The 19423-nt window shown below is 43.5% G+C and overlaps 1 protein-coding gene across 1 annotated transcript in view; it reads left to right on the top strand.

Annotated features, from left to right (window-relative positions):
* Nucleotides 1-4424: 4424 nt before the first annotated feature.
* The window catches only part of LOC117444217 (vasorin-like), a 38799-nt gene continuing 23800 nt past the window's right edge, over nucleotides 4425-19423 (top strand). The window contains exon 1 of the mRNA XM_034079870.2: nucleotides 4425-4523. The gene's annotated coding sequence lies outside the window, so the exon portion shown is untranslated. The remainder of the gene's footprint in view (nucleotides 4524-19423) is intronic.

The following is a 19423-nucleotide window of genomic DNA, read 5'->3' as shown; positions in this document are numbered from 1 at the left end:
ATACTGCTCACAGGCTGATATCTAGTGTATTAATACACACTGTTCATACTGCTCCCAGGCTGATATCTAGTGTATTAATACACACTGTTCATACTGCTCTCAGGCTGATATCTAGTGTATTAATACACACTGTTCATACTGCTCACAGGCTGATATCTAGTGTATTAATACACACTGTTCATACTGTTCACAGGCTGATATCTAGTGTATTAATACACACTGTTCATACTGCTCACAGGCTGATATCTAGTGTATTAATACACACTGTTCATACTGCTCTCAGGCTGATATCTAGTGTATTAATACACACTGTTCATACTGCTCTCAGGCTGATATCTAGTGTATTAATACACACTGTTCATACTGCTCACAGGCTGATATCTAGTGTATTAATACACACTGTTCATACTGCTCTCAGGCTGATATCTAGTGTATTAATACACACTGTTCATACTGCTCTCAGGCTGATATCTAGTGTATTAATACACACTGTTCATACTGCTCTCAGGCTGATATCTAGTGTATTAATACACACTGTTCATACTGCTCTCAGGCTGATATCTAGTGTATTAATACACACTGTTCATACTGCTCTCAGGCTGATATCTAGTGTATTAATACACACTGTTCATACTGCTCTCAGGCTGATATCTAGTGTATTAATACACACTGTTCATACTGCTCTCAGGCTGATATCTAGTGTATTAATACACACTGTTCATACTGCTCTCAGGCTGATATCTAGTGTATTAATACACACTGTTCATACTGCTCTCAGGCTGATATCTAGTGTATTAATACACACTGTTCATACTGTTCACAGGCTGATATCTAGTGTATTAATACACACTGTTCATACTGCTCACAGGCTGATATCTAGTGTATTAATACACACTGTTCATACCGTTCTCAGGCTGATATCTAGTGTATTAATACACACTGTTCATACTGCTCTCAGGCTGATATCTAGTGTATTAATACACACTGTTCATACTGCTCTCAGGCTGATATCTAGTGTATTAATACACACTGTTCATACTGCTCACAGGCTGATATCTAGTGTATTAATACACACTGTTCATACTGCTCTCAGGCTGATATCTAGTGTATTAATACACACTGTTCATACTGCTCTCAGGCTGATATCTAGTGTATTAATACACACTGTTCATACTGCTCTCAGGCTGATATCTAGTGTATTAATACACACTGTTCATACTGCTCACAGGCTGATATCTAGTGTATTAATACACACTGTTCATACTGCTCTCAGGCTGATATCTAGTGTATTAATACACACTGTTCATACTGCTCTCAGGCTGATATCTAGTGTATTAATACACACTGTTCATACTGCTCCCAGGCTGATATCTAGTGTATTCATACACACTGTTCATACTGCTCTCAGGCTGATATCTAGTGTATTAATACACACTGTTCATACTGCTCTCAGGCTGATATCTAGTGTATTCATACACACTGTTCATACTGCTCTCAGGCTGATATCTAGTGTATTAATACACACTGTTCATACTGCTCTCAGGCTGATATCTAGTGTATTCATACACACTGTTCATACTGCTCACAGGCTGATATCTAGTGTATTAATACACACTGTTCATACTGCTCACAGGCTGCTGTGTGTATCTAGTGTATTAATACACACTGTTCATACTACTCACAGGCTGCTGTGTGTATCTAGTGTATTCATACACACTGTTCAAACTGCTCACAGGCTGCTGTGTGTATCTAGTGTATTCATACACACTGTTCATACTGCTCACAGGCTGCTGTGTGTATCTAGTGTATTCATACACACTGTTCATACTGCTCTCAGGCTGATATCTAGTGTATTAATACACACTGTTCATACTACTCACAGGCTGCTGTGTGTATCTAGTGTATTCATACACACTGTTCAAACTGCTCACAGGCTGCTGTGTGTATCTAGTGTATTCATACACACTGTTCATACTGCTCACAGGCTGCTGTGTGTATCTAGTGTATTCATACACACTGTTCATACTGCTCTCAGGCTGATATCTAGTGTATTAATACACACTGTTCATACTGCTCACAGGCTGCTGTGTGTATCTAGTGTATTAATACACACTGTTCATACTGCTCACAGGCTGCTGTGTGTATCTAGTGTATTCATACACACTGTTCAAACTGCTCACAGGCTGCTGTGTATATCTAGTGTATTAATACACACTGTTCATACTGCTCTCAGGCTGATATATAGTGTATTGATACACTAGATATCAGCCTGTGAGCAGTATGAACAGTCTGTTCTGTTTTCTTAAGAAAGGGAGATGTGGTGTTAGCTGTTATGCTTTTATTGTGATAGCGCTAACAGGATGTATGAGACCGGAGGTGGACACGACGGGTCATGCGACTACGAAGGCCCATTCCCAAACCGCCCCCTACACCCTACCCCTCCGTTTGCGCGTTCACGCGGAGGGTCCGCCATATTGAGGGCTGTTCCAAAGCAACGAGTGTGGAGGGGGAGTGGGCTATCAAGCCCTCAAACAGCGAGTCTGCAGCGGTGCTGACTTGAGACCGGTCTCTACCTGACCGGAGTCACGCTGTGTGTGTCCTCAGGAAACAAGCTGTTTACAAGTAGTTCCAGCAAACATCCACTGATAAACTGCGATGTTAACAACCTCATGATGACCTCATATGTTTTTAACTTAAGATCATACCTGTGTTTAGTCTAGAAAAAGGTAAATGTGTGCATTTTATTATAAAGTTGTGTAGCCTATATTTACAGACCGTTGCAAAAACTAAGAAGCTTATAAACATCAGGTTTAAAACTAAAAGAGCTTTGAAACACAATGCAAGATGTTTGGAGTTTTATTTGAGTTATTAATTTAAACTTTTTGTCTACGAGATGCTGATTTGAAACCGTTGTTACATACAGTTACGGCATTTCCTGTTTCTTCCGGAGAGAGGGGAGGCCGTCCCAAAGCCTGCTGCTGTATTTACTCCCTCCATCTGACAGGAGGAGCCTCATTGAGCTGCGAGTGTGGCTACAGACGGAGTTCACTCCATCACGGAGGGGTAGGGTCGAGGGAGTGGTTTGGGATTGGGCCGAAATGACATGGAGAGTACAAGCCTGAATAAAGTAACCACCATGCTCCAAACCGTCTGTATTACTTTACGCCTACCACGACAGTATAGTGAGACAATAACCGGCTACAGATGCGGACATATACACACACATATATATTTATATATATATACAGTTGCAGAATCAAACAAGTAGAGCACTCTCATAATAACTCATAAACACTATCAGGGACTGCATATACCCCCCCCCCCCCCCCCCTCTCTGGTCGCTACAATGAGGGACTGCATATATCCCCCCCCCCCCTCTCTGGTCGCTACAATGAGGGACTGCATATATCCCCCCCCCCCCTCTCTGGTCGCTACAATGAGGGACTGCATATATCCCCCCCCCCCCTCTCTGGTCGCTACAATGAGGGACTGCATATATCCCCCCCCCCCCTCTCTGGTCGCTACAATGAGGGACTGCATATATCCCCCCCCCCCTCTCTGGTCGCTACAATGAGGGACTGCATATATCCCCCCCCCCCTCTCTGGTCGCTACAATGAGGGACTGCATATATCCCCCCCCCCCCTCTCTGGTCGCTACAATGAGGGACTGCATATATCCCCCCCCCCCCTCTCTGGTCGCTACAATGAGGGACTGCATATATCCCCCCCCCCCTCTCTGGTCGCTACAATGAGGGACTGCATATATCCCCCCCCCCCTCTCTGGTCGCTACAATGAGGGACTGCATATATCCCCCCCCCCCTCTCTGGTCGCTACAATGAGGGACTGCATATATCCCCCCCCCCCCTCTCTGGTCGCTACAATGAGGGACTGCATATATCCCCCCCCCCCTCTCTGGTCGCTACAATGAGGGACTGCATATATCCCCCCCCCCCCTCTCTGGTCGCTACAATGAGGGACTGCATATATCCCCCCCCCCCCTCTCTGGTCGCTACAATGAGGGACTGCATATATCCCCCCCCCCCTCTCTCTGGTCGCTACAATGAGGGACTGCATATATCCCCCCCCCCCCTCTCTGGTCGCTACAATGAGGGACTGCATATATCCCCCCCCCCCCCTCTCTGGTCGCTACAATGAGGGACTGCATATATCCCCCCCCCCCCCTCTCTGGTCGCTACAATGAGGAAAATAAATTACTGGCCAAACGTTTTATTTACAACAAACATCTTTCACAATAAAATATATTTTACAATCAAACACCTTTCAAAATAAGACATCTTTCCTGCTGTTGTTTTTTGTTGTCGCAGGTGCAGCGCGCCTCGGGCACGCGCACGGAGCCCCTCCCACTTCCAGCCTGTTTAAGAGGGTGCGCTTCACTTGATTGAGCTGTTGTTGAGCAGGAGGCTCAATGTGTACACTAAGGACGATACACACACGCGCGCTGGATTCTAACTGTGGATAGAGGCTTCCGCCGCGCACAGACTGCGCGTTGCATTCTCTCAAGGTAAGCCTCCTCTCCTCCTGCGTGCAGAGCTCAGCTCGGTGTGCTCGTGTGTGTGGAGCCTCTCTCCCGGCTCCTCCGGGGGAAGCTTCCCGTGTGGCCGGAGTTCCTCACATTCCTCTGCCGCGCACAGCGCACGGTCTGCGGCCACATCTGCCTCCAGAGGCGCAGAGAGGAGGACGTGCTGCTGGAGGAGTGGAGGATCAGTCCTTCATGCAACACTGAAGTGGAAGGAGTCGTTGTGCAGACTCGTATATGAAGTGAGGGGATTATGGCGTGTGTTCATCACCAGCTGGGGAAGGAGCAGCTCGTGGGATGACTTGATCAACTGCTGCTGAATATTTGATCCTACAAATATATCATTGATTAATTAATAAGTGGTATTGGCTAATAATCTGAATCTGTAAAAGCTGTCAGGTAAAAGAGTGGAGTAGTTTAAGTGCACATTTGAGATTAATTGTACTTTACCGGAGTTTTCAATTGTTCATACTTTTTAATCCAATACATGTATTCAGGGCATACACAAGAGAAATGCAATGCAGTTAAACTATAACACAACTTATTGTTATTTCACTTTATTTTATCGGACTAATTATTAGCTAATACAAAATGGTATAAACGTATAAACGATGTTGAATTGAGGGTCATTTTTAATGATAAAGTAGCTTCACGTGTAGCAGCGGCACCAATAAAGCGATTAACACTTTCATGATCAATCATTATAAAACATATATATATATTATTCTGAAACGGACCAATCTGCACAACGACTACTTTCACTGTCGCTACTTTCACTATATTCTGATGAGAATACTTTCTACTTTCACTTGAGGAACTTTTTGAATGCAGGACTTTTACTGAAATAGAGTATTCTACACTCTGGTACTTCTACTTTTACTAGAGTACAAGATCTGAGTACTTCTACTTTTACTCAAGTACAAGATCTGAGTACTTCTACTTTTACTAGAGTACAATATCTGAGTACTTCTACTTTTACTAGAGTACAAGATCTGAGTACTTCTACTTTCACTCAAGTACAAGATCTGAGTACTTCTACTTTTACTTTTACTAGAGTACAAGATCTGAGTACTTCTACTTTTACTCAAGTGCAAGACCTAAGTACTTCTACTATTGTACAAGTCTATCTAAAATGAAAGTATTATTTAGGAGTCTAATCATGAATGGTTACGAACAGGACCTGTGAAATCCCATTTGTTGTTATTTCTTGTAAAAAGTAATTTCTTTCTGAAAGAAAAGATTAACAAGTCAAACATGTCGCTGATGACCTAATGTTTTATAAGAGACATATATGTTAGAGAGGGGGGAGGACCAGACACGTTTTTTTAAGCTTCTTCTTGCCCCTGTTGAACATGAACAGAGACTATCTGAAAATTATTATTATTTTTTTTTTTTTGGTACTTTGTTATAATTATTAATCTGAGTGAAAAAAAGAGAATATATATATATTATTGTTATATTTTTTTGTTTCTGACATGTTCAATAAATTGACTAAACTACAAACTACTTTTACTCAAGTACAATATCTGAGTACTTCTACTTTTACTCAAGTACAAGATCTGAGTAATTCTACTTTTACTCAAGAACAAGATCTGAGTACTTCTACTTTTACTCAAGAACAAGATCTGAGTACTTCTACTTTTACTCAAGAACAAGATCTGAGTACTTCTACTTTTACTACAAGATCTGAGTACTTCTACTTTCACTCAAGAACAAGATCTGAGTACTTCTACTTTCACTCAAGAACAAGATCTGAGTACTTCTACTTTCACTCAAGAACAAGATCTGAGTACTTCTACTTTTACTACAAGATCTGAGTACTTCTACTTTTACTAGAGTACAAGATCTGAGTACTTCTACTTTTACTCAAGTACAATATCTGAGTACTTCTACTTTTACTCAAGTGCAAGATCTGAGTACTTCTACTCTTACTCAAGTACAAGATCTGAATAATTCTACTTTTACTCAAGTACAATATCGGAGTACTTCTACTTTTACTACAAGATCTGAGTACTTCTACTTTTACTAGAGTACAAGATCTGAGTACTTCTACTTTTACTCAAGTACAAGATCTGAGTACTTCTACTTTTACTCAAGAACAAGATCTGAGTACTTCTACTTTTACTCAAGAACAAGATCTGAGTACTTCTACTTTTACTACAAGATCTGAGTACTTCTACTTTCACTCAAGAACAAGATCTGAGTACTTCTACTTTCACTCAAGAACAAGATCTGAGTACTTCTACTTTCACTCAAGAACAAGATCTGAGTACTTCTACTTTTACTACAAGATCTGAGTACTTCTACTTTTACTAGAGTACAAGATCTGAGTACTTCTACTTTTACTCAAGTGCAAGATCTGAGTACTTCTACTCTTACTCAAGTACAAGATCTGAATAATTCTACTTTTACTCAAGTACAATATCGGAGTACTTCTACTTTTACTACAAGATCTGAGTACTTCTACTTTTACTAGAGTACAAGATCTGAGTACTTCTACTTTTACTCAAGTACAAGATCTGAGTACTTCTACTTTTACTCAAGTACAAGATCTGAGTATTTCTACTTTCACTCAAGAACAAGATCTGAGTACTTCTACTTTTACTACAAGATCTGAGTACTTCTACTTTTACTAGAGTACAAGATCTGAGTACTTCTACTTTTACTCAAGTGCAAGATCTGAGTACTTCTACTCTTACTCAAGTACAAGATCTGAATAATTCTACTTTTACTCAAGTACAATATCGGAGTACTTCTACTTTTACTACAAGATCTGAGTACTTCTACTTTTACTCAAGTACAAGATCTGAGTACTTCTACTTTTACTCAAGTACAAGATCTGAGTATTTCTACTTTTACTCAAGTACAATACCTGAGTACTTCTTCCACCTCTGATGAAACGATTACAATAGGATTTGTTACTTTGAATACTTTGAATATGTCCCCATCGTCTCCCAGACGACCAGACGTGTCATGTCTGACCCATCAGACGGTGAGTCTTGATTGGACGAGTGGCCGCGTGACAGATGGAACACAGAGATGGCTGCCTTCCTTTGTCTCACGTCACTACATCATTGGGACTTTGAAGACGTCACTTCGATCTCTGCGAAGTTTGGACACAAAATACTGAATCTGGAAATAGTTGCCATATTATTTGTAATGTTTATTGACGATAAGCTTCAGCCCTGACGTGCACTTCATGCCCAGACTTCACACATGCACTGAGCAGCATGTGAGGGTGGAGCATGGAGGACATGAGCAGCTCTCCTCTGCCGCTCTCATGCTCTTCAGAGTGGCGTCGGAGTCTGGGAAAAGCAAAGAGAGGTGAGAGGGAAAACATTCCTGACTCCGTGTCTCGGCAATTTCATTAAAGTTTTTGGTGAGATGCCGCAGCAGCGAGCCCCTCGAGGTGAAGGCTTAACCCCACCCCCGCTCTCTGCTTGGACTGATCCCAGGGGTCAGCTAATAAGTGCTCGGCTCATACCACCATGACAACTGGACGGGGGACGAGGGAAGGAAAGCTCCCCCAATCAGAGAGTTAATAACCCTGTGTGTGTGTGTGTGTGTGTGTGTGTGTGTGTGTGTGTGTGTGTGTGTGTGTGTGTGTGTGTGTGTGTGTGTGTGTGTGTGTGTGTGTGTGTGTGTGTGTGTGTGTGTGTGTGTGTGTGTGTGTGTGTGTGTGTGTGTGTGTGTGTGTGTGTGTGTGTGTGTGTGTGTGTGTGTCCTAAAGCCCCTTCTCTTAGTGGGGTTTAAGTGTGCTCTGATGTTCACACCCTCCCCTCAGGTCAGATTGTGGCCACTGTTCCTCCTCTTGTGTAGATTTGTTCACAGTAATTTAGATCAGCTGCTGCTCTTAGGTTCCAGCACTCTACGAAGTCACTAAAGCTCCACTTCCTGTTTCCAGTCTCCCTGCCGCTATCGCTTGCACCATATTTTTTTTTAAAAGTTTTTGGTTTGACATGTGCAGATGTAGTGTCTCTACTTTAAAGAGTCCTCTCCTGCTGATGTTCAGGTGTATATCAGTATATAGTGTCTCTACTTTAAAGAGTCCTCTCCTGCTGATGTTCAGGTGTATATCAGTATGTAGTGTCTCTACTTTAAAGAGTCCTCTCCTGCTGATGTTCAGGTGTATATCAGTATATAGTGTCTCTACTTTAAAGAGTCCTCTCCTGCTGATGTTCAGGTGTATATCAGTATATAGTGTCTCTACTTTAAAGAGTCCTCTCCTGCTGATGTTCAGGTGTATATCAGTATGTAGTGTCTCTACTTTAAAGAGTCCTCTCCTGCTGATGTTCAGGTGTATATCAGTATGTAGTGTCTCTACTTTAAAGAGTCCTCTCCTGCTGATGTTCAGGTGTATATCAGTATGTAGTGTCTCTACTTTAAAGAGTCCTCTCCTGCTGATGTTCAGGTGTATATCAGTATGTAGTATCTACTTTAAAGAGTCCTCTCCTGCTGATGTTCAGGTGTATATCAGTATGTAGTATCTACTTTAAAGAGTCCTCTCCTGCTGATGTTCAGGTGTATATCAGTATGTAGTATCTACTTTAAAGAGTCCTCTCCTGCTGCCTGAATATATTAAAGGTGGAGTTAACAAAAGACTCGTGTTACGTCTTTACAACGTTTCCTGACACCTGAGGAATTCTACACTCGGAGACAACATGCTGAGACTTAGCATGCACCCTTTCCTAGAAGACCTCCTCCTCCGGGGGTTTAGGGCTTGCCCCTCCCTCCCCCCTCCCTCCTCCCTCCTCCCTCCCTCCCTCCCCCCTCCACGATGCTCACATTGTTTTATAAACAAGCCGGTCGAGTAGGAAGGTAAAGAGCGTGACACACTCGTAACATTCCTCCGTTACCAGGAGGCACCGTGACACCAAACACATCGTGAGATACACCCCTCAACCTTCTCATGTCAGCACATCAGACAGAGGGCGATCACAGAATGAATACATACGAGTACACATCAGACAGAGAGCGATCACAGAATGAATACATACGAGTACACATCAGACAGAGGGCGATCACAGAATGAATACATACGAGTACACATCAGACAGAGGGCGATCACAGAATGAATACATACGAGTACACATCAGACAGAGGGCGATCACAGAATGAATACATACGAGTACACATCAGACAGAGGGCGATCACAGAATGAATACATACGAGTACACATCAGACGGAGGGCGATCACAGAATGAATACATACGAGTACACATCAGACGGAGGGCGATCACAGAATGAATACATACGAGTACACATCAGACGGAGGGCGATCACAGAATGAATACATACGAGTACACATCAGACGGAGGGCGATCACAGAATGAATACATACGAGTACACATCAGACGGAGGGCGATCACAGAATGAATACATACGAGTACACATCAGACGGAGGGCGGTCACAGAATGAATACATACGAGTACACATCAGACGGAGGGCGATCACAGAATGAATACATACGAGTACACATCAGACGGAGGGCGATCACAGAATGAATACATACGAGTACACATCAGACAGAGGGCGATCACAGAATGAATACATACGAGTACACATCAGACAGAGGGCGATCACAGAATGAATACATACGAGTACACATCAGACAGAGGGCGATCACAGAATGAATACATACGAGTACACATCAGACAGAGGGCGATCACAGAATGAATACATACGAGTACACATCAGACAGAGGGCGATCACAGAATGAATACATACGAGTACACATCAGACGGAGGGCGATCACAGAATGAATACATACGAGTACACATCAGACGGAGGGCGATCACAGAATGAATACATACGAGTACACATCAGACGGAGGGCGATCACAGAATGAATCCATACGAGTACACATCAGACGGAGGGCGATCACAGAATGAATACATACGAGTACACATCAGACAGAGGGCGATCACAGAATGAATACATACGAGTACACATCAGACAGAGGGCGATCACAGAATGAATACATACGAGTACACATCAGACAGAGGGCGATCACAGAATGAATACATACGAGTACACATCAGACAGAGGGCGATCACAGAATGAATACATACGAGTACACATCAGACAGAGGGCGATCACAGAATTAATACATACGAGTACACATCAGACAAAGGGTGATCACAGAATGAATACATACGAGTACACATCAGACAGAGGGCGATCACAGAATGAATACATACGAGTACACATCAGACAGAGGGCGATCACAGAATGAATACATACGAGTACACATCAGACAGAGGGCGATCACAGAATGAATACATACGAGTACACATCACACGGAGGGCGATCACAGAATGAATACGAGTACACATCAGACGGAGGGCGATCACAGAATGAATACATACGAGTACACATCAGACAGAGGGCGATCACAGAATGAATACATAAGAGTACACATCAGACAGAGGGCGATCACAGAATGAATACATACGAGTACACATCAGACGGAGGGCGATCACAGAATGAATACATACGAGTACACATCAGACGGAGGGCGATCACAGAATGAATACATACGAGTACACATCAGACGGAGGGCGATCACAGAATGAATACATACGAGTACACATCAGACGGAGGGCGATCACAGAATGAATACATACGAGTACACATCAGACGGAGGGCGATCACAGAATGAATACATACGAGTACACATCAGACGGAGGGCGATCACAGAATGAATACATACGAGTACACATCAGACAGAGGGCGATCACAGAATGAATACATACGAGTACACATCAGACAGAGGGCGATCACAGAATGAATACATATGAGTACACATCAGACAGAGGGCGATCACATAATGAATACATACGAGTACACATCAGACAGAGGGCGATCACATAATGAATACATACGAGTACACATCAGACAGAGGGCGATCACAGAATGAATACATACGAGTACACATCAGACAGAGGGCGATCACAGAATGAATACATACGAGTACACATCAGACAGAGGGCGATCACAGAATGAATACATACGAGTACACATCAGACAGAGGGCGATCACAGAATGAATACATACGAGTACACATCAGACAGAGGGCGATCACAGAATGAATACATACGAGTACACATCAGACAGAGGGCGATCACAGAATGAATACATACGAGTACACATCAGACGGAGGGCGATCACAGAATGAATACATACGAGTACACATCAGACGGAGGGCGATCACAGAATGAATACATACGAGTACACATCAGACGGAGGGCGATCACAGAATGAATACATACGAGTACACATCAGACGGAGGGCGATCACAGAATGAATACATACGAGTACACATCAGACGGAGGGCGATCACAGAATGAATACATACGAGTACACATCAGACAGAGGGCGATCACAGAATGAATACATACGAGTACACATCAGACAGAGGGCGATCACAGAATGAATACATATGAGTACACATCAGACAGAGGGCGATCACATAATGAATACATACGAGTACACATCAGACAGAGGGCGATCACATAATGAATACATACGAGTACACATCAGACAGAGGGCGATCACAGAATGAATACATACGAGTACACATCAGACAGAGGGCGATCACAGAATGAATACATACGAGTACACATCAGACAGAGGGCGATCACAGAATGAATACATACGAGTACACATCAGACAGAGGGCGATCACAGAATGAATACATACGAGTACACATCAGACAGAGGGCGATCACAGAATGAATACATACGAGTACACATCACACGGAGGGCGATCACAGAATGAATACGAGTACACATCAGACGGAGGGCGATCACAGAATGAATACATACGAGTACACATCAGACAGAGGGCGATCACAGAATGAATACATAAGAGTACACATCAGACGGAGGGCGATCACAGAATGAATACATACGAGTACACATCAGACGGAGGGCGATCACAGAATGAATACATACGAGTACACATCAGACGGAGGGCGATCACAGAATGAATACATACGAGTACACATCAGACGGAGGGCGATCACAGAATGAATACATACGAGTACACATCAGACGGAGGGCGATCACAGAATGAATACATACGAGTACACATCAGACGGAGGGCGATCACAGAATGAATACATACGAGTACACATCAGACGGAGGGCGATCACAGAATGAATACATACGAGTACACATCAGACGGAGGGCGATCACAGAATGAATACATACGAGTACACATCAGACAGAGGGCGATCACAGAATGAATACATATGAGTACACATCAGACAGAGGGCGATCACATAATGAATACATACGAGTACACATCAGACAGAGGGCGATCACATAATGAATACATACGAGTACACATCAGACAGAGGGCGATCACAGAATGAATACATACGAGTACACATCAGACAGAGGGCGATCACAGAATGAATACATACGAGTACACATCAGACAGAGGGCGATCACAGAATGAATACATACGAGTACACATCAGACAGAGGGCGATCACAGAATGAATACATACGAGTACATATCAGATAGAGGGCGATCACAGAATGAATACATACGAGTACACATCAGACAGAGGGCGATCACAGAATGAATACATACGCGTACACATCAGACAGAGGGCGATAACATAATGAATACATACGAGTACACATCAGACAGAGGGCGATCACAGAATGAATACATACGAGTACACATCAGACAGAGGGCGATCACAGAATGAATACATACGAGTACACATCAGACAGAGGGCGATCACAGAATGAATACATACGAGTACACATCAGACAGAGGGCGATCACAGAATGAATACATACGAGTACACATCAGACAGAAGGCGATCATTATATACATTCTGACTTCACTTATCTGTATGAAACCTTTAAGAACCGCCTCTCCAATCGTCCCACAAACAAACGTGTGTGTGTGTGTGTGTGTGTGTGTGTGTGTGTGTGTGTGGATTAGGGGAACCCCACCTTTCAACCTCCCTTTTCTAAACCAACCTCTCTTTTTTTAGCCTTTCCTGAGGGCATAGTCTGGCTTTTCACACACAGTCTTTCATCCCCATTCAACAGCACCGATTCCCCTACACACACACACACACACACACACACACACACACACACACACACACACACACACACACACACACACACACACACACACACACACACACACACACACACACACACACACACACACACACACACACACACACACACACACACACACACACACACACACACACACACACACACACACACACTCTCCACGCTCGTGTTAGCACGGTGTCAGGACATGTGACAGGTTGCGCCTCAGGTTGAAGTTGAGTGGAAGTTGGTCGGTGTCTCTGTGTGAGGAGAACGTGTCGCATCAAGTGTCTTTCAGAAACCTCACAAATTCAAAATGAGAGTTTTAGGAATACATTCTTTCATACACTGCTTTTCACAATGTCCAATGCCTCTCCTGTTAACGTCCGCGGATCATGGTCTCTAATCCTAATTAAAGAAGTTTATTTTTGTTGGATGTCATTTGTAGTACAAAGGACATCTGTAAAGTCTTGAGTTTCTTTCATGAGGTCAGGGAGAAAGGTTTTAATACACAAAGAAAAAGGTCCCCTTACACGTATGCTCGATGAACTCGATTTTACGTTTTATGTACCTGTTTGTTTTGGCATCCCTTTGTTGGAGTACAAATATGTGATTTACGGTACGGTAACTGCACGGTCAAGGACAAGAAGTCACTGCAGAGGACGGTGAAGATCGCACAACGCATCATCGAGATGCCACTCTCCTCCGTAGCCTTGGTGGAACAGCTGATAACAACAGTGTGCAGAGTTTAAAGCGATCAAGTCTTCAAGTCAAGTCTTTACAGGATAAAGGAAATACAGTTTAAAATGCCGTTGCAGTTCAAATCAGCGACTGTGTGAACATGAATAGAATATCACCTCCATCTTCAGAGCAGTCTGACTGTTAGAACATTAGCGTTAAGAAAGCTCTTAAATATCTGCCACGACATCAGTACCCGGATCAGAGTACACTGAGTCCAGTCCGCGGCACATCACTTCATGATGTGTCACATGTCTCCTGATCCGAGTCCCTGAGCGTGTCTGGCCGTGCAGCACTCACAGCGCCACAGACTGGATGCAGAAGCATTATGTTAGCAACACGTTGAGTTGAGGAAACTCTGAGTCAGAGGTAATGAAAGTCAGATCGTGTGTTAGACGGGCCGTGATATCATGAACCTGCTGATGGACGCATTCAAACACTCGTTCTGCTCCAGCTGTGTTCACCTTGCAGCTGCAGCTCTGAGGCTTTGATCCTGATCAAGTGTTCGAGTCATGTTTAAAGTTTAACTTCTTCATGTGTCTGATATTATAGTTCACTTTTCATTCAGGAAGTATGACGCTGCGCTGTCAGTAGCTCTCCATGTCTGTGATTGGTCGAATGCTCCAGATCCCACCCCTCTCATGTGAACACCTAGCTAGATGGGACACGGCTGGCTGAGCGATCCACTTGATGACCCGCGCCGTAGGACCGCTTAGCGAGAGCGCGTATGTTTTGGATTAGGCCAACCGGCTAACTCCAACATATCAGGTTAGGTTGAACCGGCTTCGTAGAACAGGCCTCAGGTAGTGTGGCAGCACTGCAGAACAGACACAATCACATATGTAAAGAACAACCTTAGGCCTAAGGCGGCAGAGAAAATACATTCTTTGTTTTGTCCTTTCTGCAAAGCTGAGCTAACGTTAGCGAGCAGGGAGGAACTCTGAGTCAATCAATCAATCAATCAATCAATCAATCAATCAATCAATCAATCAATCAATCAATCAATCAATCAATCAATCAATGTTTATTTATAGCCCAATATCACAAATGTTACATTTGTCTCAGTGTCTTCACAGTTTGTACAGAATATCAGTATGACAATACGACACCCTCTGTCCTCAGACCCTCTGTCCTCAGACCCTCTGTCCTCAGACCCTCTGTCCTCAGACCCTCTGTCCCCAGACCCTCTGTCCTCAGACCCTCTGTCCTCAGACCCTCTGTCCTCAGACCCTCTGTCCTTAGACCCTCTGTCCTAAAGGGAGTTTTGTCGAAAAAGACAGTGTGAACTTAATTTTCTGGAATGTGTTAATCAGCCGTTTCTGCAAGCTAGCCGTGGTTGATCTATGGGTTGATCTATGGGTTGATCTACATGAGTGTGACCAGAGCCGGCCCTAGACTTTTGGGGGCCCTAAGCGAGCTTTGGCTTGGGGGCCCCCCTCACTCTAGCGCGATCTCACTACACACAACACAGAACCAACTTTTGTCTTATCATGTTAGCATATGCACACATATTGTATAAATAAGCATGTCAACACCGTGGACCTAACCTCCTCTAGGGGGGTCCTCACCTCCGCTAGGGGGGTCCTCATCTCCGCTAGGGGGGTCCGGGGGCATGCTCCCCCGGGAAGATTTTTTTTTTTAAATATTGAAGTTAAAAGCATTAATCTGGTGCACTTTGAGAGCAACATTAAGAGATCTATGGATACATCTCTCAACACCCAGATGAAACAGAACTGGAAGCAGATTTTTCTTTATGGATATTTTACAAATCACTTAAACTGTATTCTTGTTTTGTCATATACTATTTCACAACTGTTTTTCATGTATTCTCTCTGGCTGTCATAATGTTCACATAGAAACTAGCTGTCGATATAAATATCATTCAGAAGAATTATAATTTCTTGCAAAAATCTGTCACAAAAAGAGGTTGCACATTTAAATGCAGGTGTTGTTATGGCAACGTTAGTGGCCAACAGCCACATTTACTGCTGCAAATACGTTCAAACATGCTGTCGACACGTAAAGCAGTGGCAACTATGCCACCATTTCAGCTGAGTTTCCTCAGAAATACCGTCACATAGCATCCATATATTTCAGCGCTAGGTTGATGCTAAGCTAAGCTAACTATGAAACACTTTAACTGGCAGGACTCAGGATCAACTACTACTGTAAGGTAGCTTCTTGCTTCATGTCGAACACAGACAGTAAGTCAACATTTCCCAGAGAGCTTTCTTTGAAATCACCAGGTAACGCTAAAAAACACAACATTTAGATTGTATGACAAAGTGTTTATTTAATATATCTGGCTAGCTATAGCTACTTGCTAACGGTTTAGCTTACCCCCGCGATTCAAAGTAACGTCAACGTAGCTGTAATTTATGCTTTGCTTACATGTTGACATAACTTGTAAGTTTACTGACAGGTACATACGTTGTTCTCCTGGCTCAGGTGGTGGCTCTGGGGTTGTTGTGTGAGCCACCACTTGAGAATCTCCCTCTTTTTTAAGAACAAATGTTTTCTTATGTCCATCTTCAAAAACTCTGAGTCCGACTCGCAATTTATTTTAAACATTGTCCCAGGATAGGTACCTGTCAGCCAATGAGACATGTTTATTTCCATTCAACTCTCTGGTTGGTCTGGTGTCTTGCCTCTGTTGCATTCACTGAACACGGGAAATTACAACTCTGCCGTCCTCTCATGATGAGGTTCAGGTAAAGCACGGTCAATGTATTGTATTTTTTTTCATTTTTTTGCTGTTGCTAGGGGGCCCTTAGTGGCTGCGGGGCCCTAAGCGGCCGCTTATGTGGCTTAATGGGTCCGCCGGCTCGGCTCTGAGTGTGACCAAAGGAAGGGCGGGCGTTTCTTTCTCTGCATCTGTGCATGCATACCTGCGCGTTCACAGCTAATGCGTCTGATTTGCATCCCTTGTTAGATTCACGCGTGTGGTTAACGCCGTTAGTTCAAACTCATATCTTCCCATGCAATGCATCCGGGCAGATGATCAGTGAGAGCAATCTGCAGCAGCGTGAGAGGAGATGCATCGCTCCATGGTGGCCAGACTAAAGATGCACATCAGCTCCGTCTTGGTGAAAACCCCAAGAGTACAAACAGATCCGAATCTGAACTCCTTTATTTGTCCCGAAACTGTGAAATGTACTTTATTACAACGGCAGATAAAGTGAGGAGAATCAGAAGTGCAAAGTAACTTAGTACATTTGCTTAAGTACAATCCTGAGGTTCTTTTAATTTACCATGTTATGCTACTGTGTACTTCTACTCCACTACAGTTCAGAGGTACATGGTGTACTTCTACTCACTACAGTTCAGAGGTACATGGTGTACTTCTACTTCTCTACAATTCAGAGTTACATGGTGTACTTCTACTTCTCTACAGTTCAGAGGTACATGGTGTACTTCTACTCCACTACAGTTCAGAGGTACATGGTGTACTTCTACTCCCCTACAGTTCAGAGGTACATGGTGTACTTCTACTCCTCTACAGTTCAGAGGTACATGGTGTACTTCTACTCCTCTACAGTTCAGAGGTACATGGTGTACTTCTACTCACTACAGTTCAGAGGTACATGGTGTACTTCTACTTCTCTACAATTCAGAGTTACATGGTGTACTTCTACTTCTCTACAGTTCAGAGGTACATGGTGTACTTCTACTCCCCTACAGTTCAGAGGTACATGGTGTACTTCTACTCCCCTACAGTTCAGAGGTACATGGTGTACTTCTACTCCTCTACAGTTCAGAGGTACATGGTGTACTTCTACTCCACTACAGTTCAGAGGTACATGGTGTACTTCTACTCCCCTACAGTTCAGAGGTACATGGTGTACTTCTACTCCTCTACAGTTCAGAGGTACATGGTGTACTTCTACTCCTCTACAGTTCAGAGGTACATGGTGTACTTCTACTCACTACAGTTCAGAGGTACATGGTGTACTTCTACTTCTCTACAATTCAGAGTTACATGGTGTACTTCTACTTCTCTACAGTTCAGAGGTACATGGTGTACTTCTACTCCCCTACAGTTCAGAGGTACATGGTGTACTTCTACTCCCCTACAGTTCAGAGGTACATGGTGTACTTCTACTCCTCTACAGTTCAGAGGTACATGGTGTACTTCTACTCCACTACAGTTCAGAGGTACATGGTGTACTTCTACTCCACTACAGTTCAGAGGTACATGGTGTACTTCTACTCCTCTACAGTTCAGAGGTACATGGTGTACTTCTACTCACTACAGTTCAGAGGTACATGGTGTACTTCTACTGCTCTACAGTTCAGAGGTACATGGTGTACTTCTACTGCTCTACAGTTCAGAGGTACATGGTGTACTTCTACTCACTACAGTTCAGAGGTACATGGAGTACTTCTACTCCTCTACAGTTCAGAGGTACATGGTGTACTTCTACTGCTCTACAGTTCAGAGGTACATGGTGTACTTCTACTCACTACAGTTCAGAGGTACATGGTGTACTTCTACTCCACTACAGTTCAGAGGTACATGGTGTACTTCTACTCACTACAGTTCAGAGGTACATGGAGTACTTCTACTCCTCTACAGTTCAGAGGTACATGGTGTACTTCTACTCACTACAGTTCAGAGGTACATGGTGTACTTCTACTCCACTACAGTTCAGAGGTACATGGTGTACTTGTACTCACTACAGTTCAGAGGTACATGGAGTACTTCTACTCCTCTACAGTTCAGAGGTACATGGTGTACTTCTACTGCTCTACAGTTCAGAGGTACATGGTGTACTTCTACTCACTACAGTTCAGAGGTACATGGTGTACTTCTACTCCTCTACAGTTCAGAGGTACATGGTGTACTTCTACTCCTCTACAGTTCAGAGGTACATGGTGTACTTCTACTCCTCTACAGTTCAGAGGTACATGGTGTACTTCTACTCCTCTACAGTTCAGAGGTACATGGTGTACTTCTACTCCACTACAGTTCAGAGGTACATGGTGTACTTCTACTCCACTACAGTTCAGAGGTACATGGTGTACTTCTACTCACTACATGTATTTAATACCTTTAGT

The sequence above is a fragment of the Pseudochaenichthys georgianus genome, unplaced genomic scaffold (assembly GCF_902827115.2).
Source record: "Pseudochaenichthys georgianus unplaced genomic scaffold, fPseGeo1.2 scaffold_753_arrow_ctg1, whole genome shotgun sequence".
In the NCBI taxonomy this organism is placed as follows: domain Eukaryota; kingdom Metazoa; phylum Chordata; class Actinopteri; order Perciformes; family Channichthyidae; genus Pseudochaenichthys; species Pseudochaenichthys georgianus.
The sequence above is the reverse complement of the archived record's forward strand: the minus strand, read 5'-3'. Positions and strand labels throughout refer to the sequence as shown.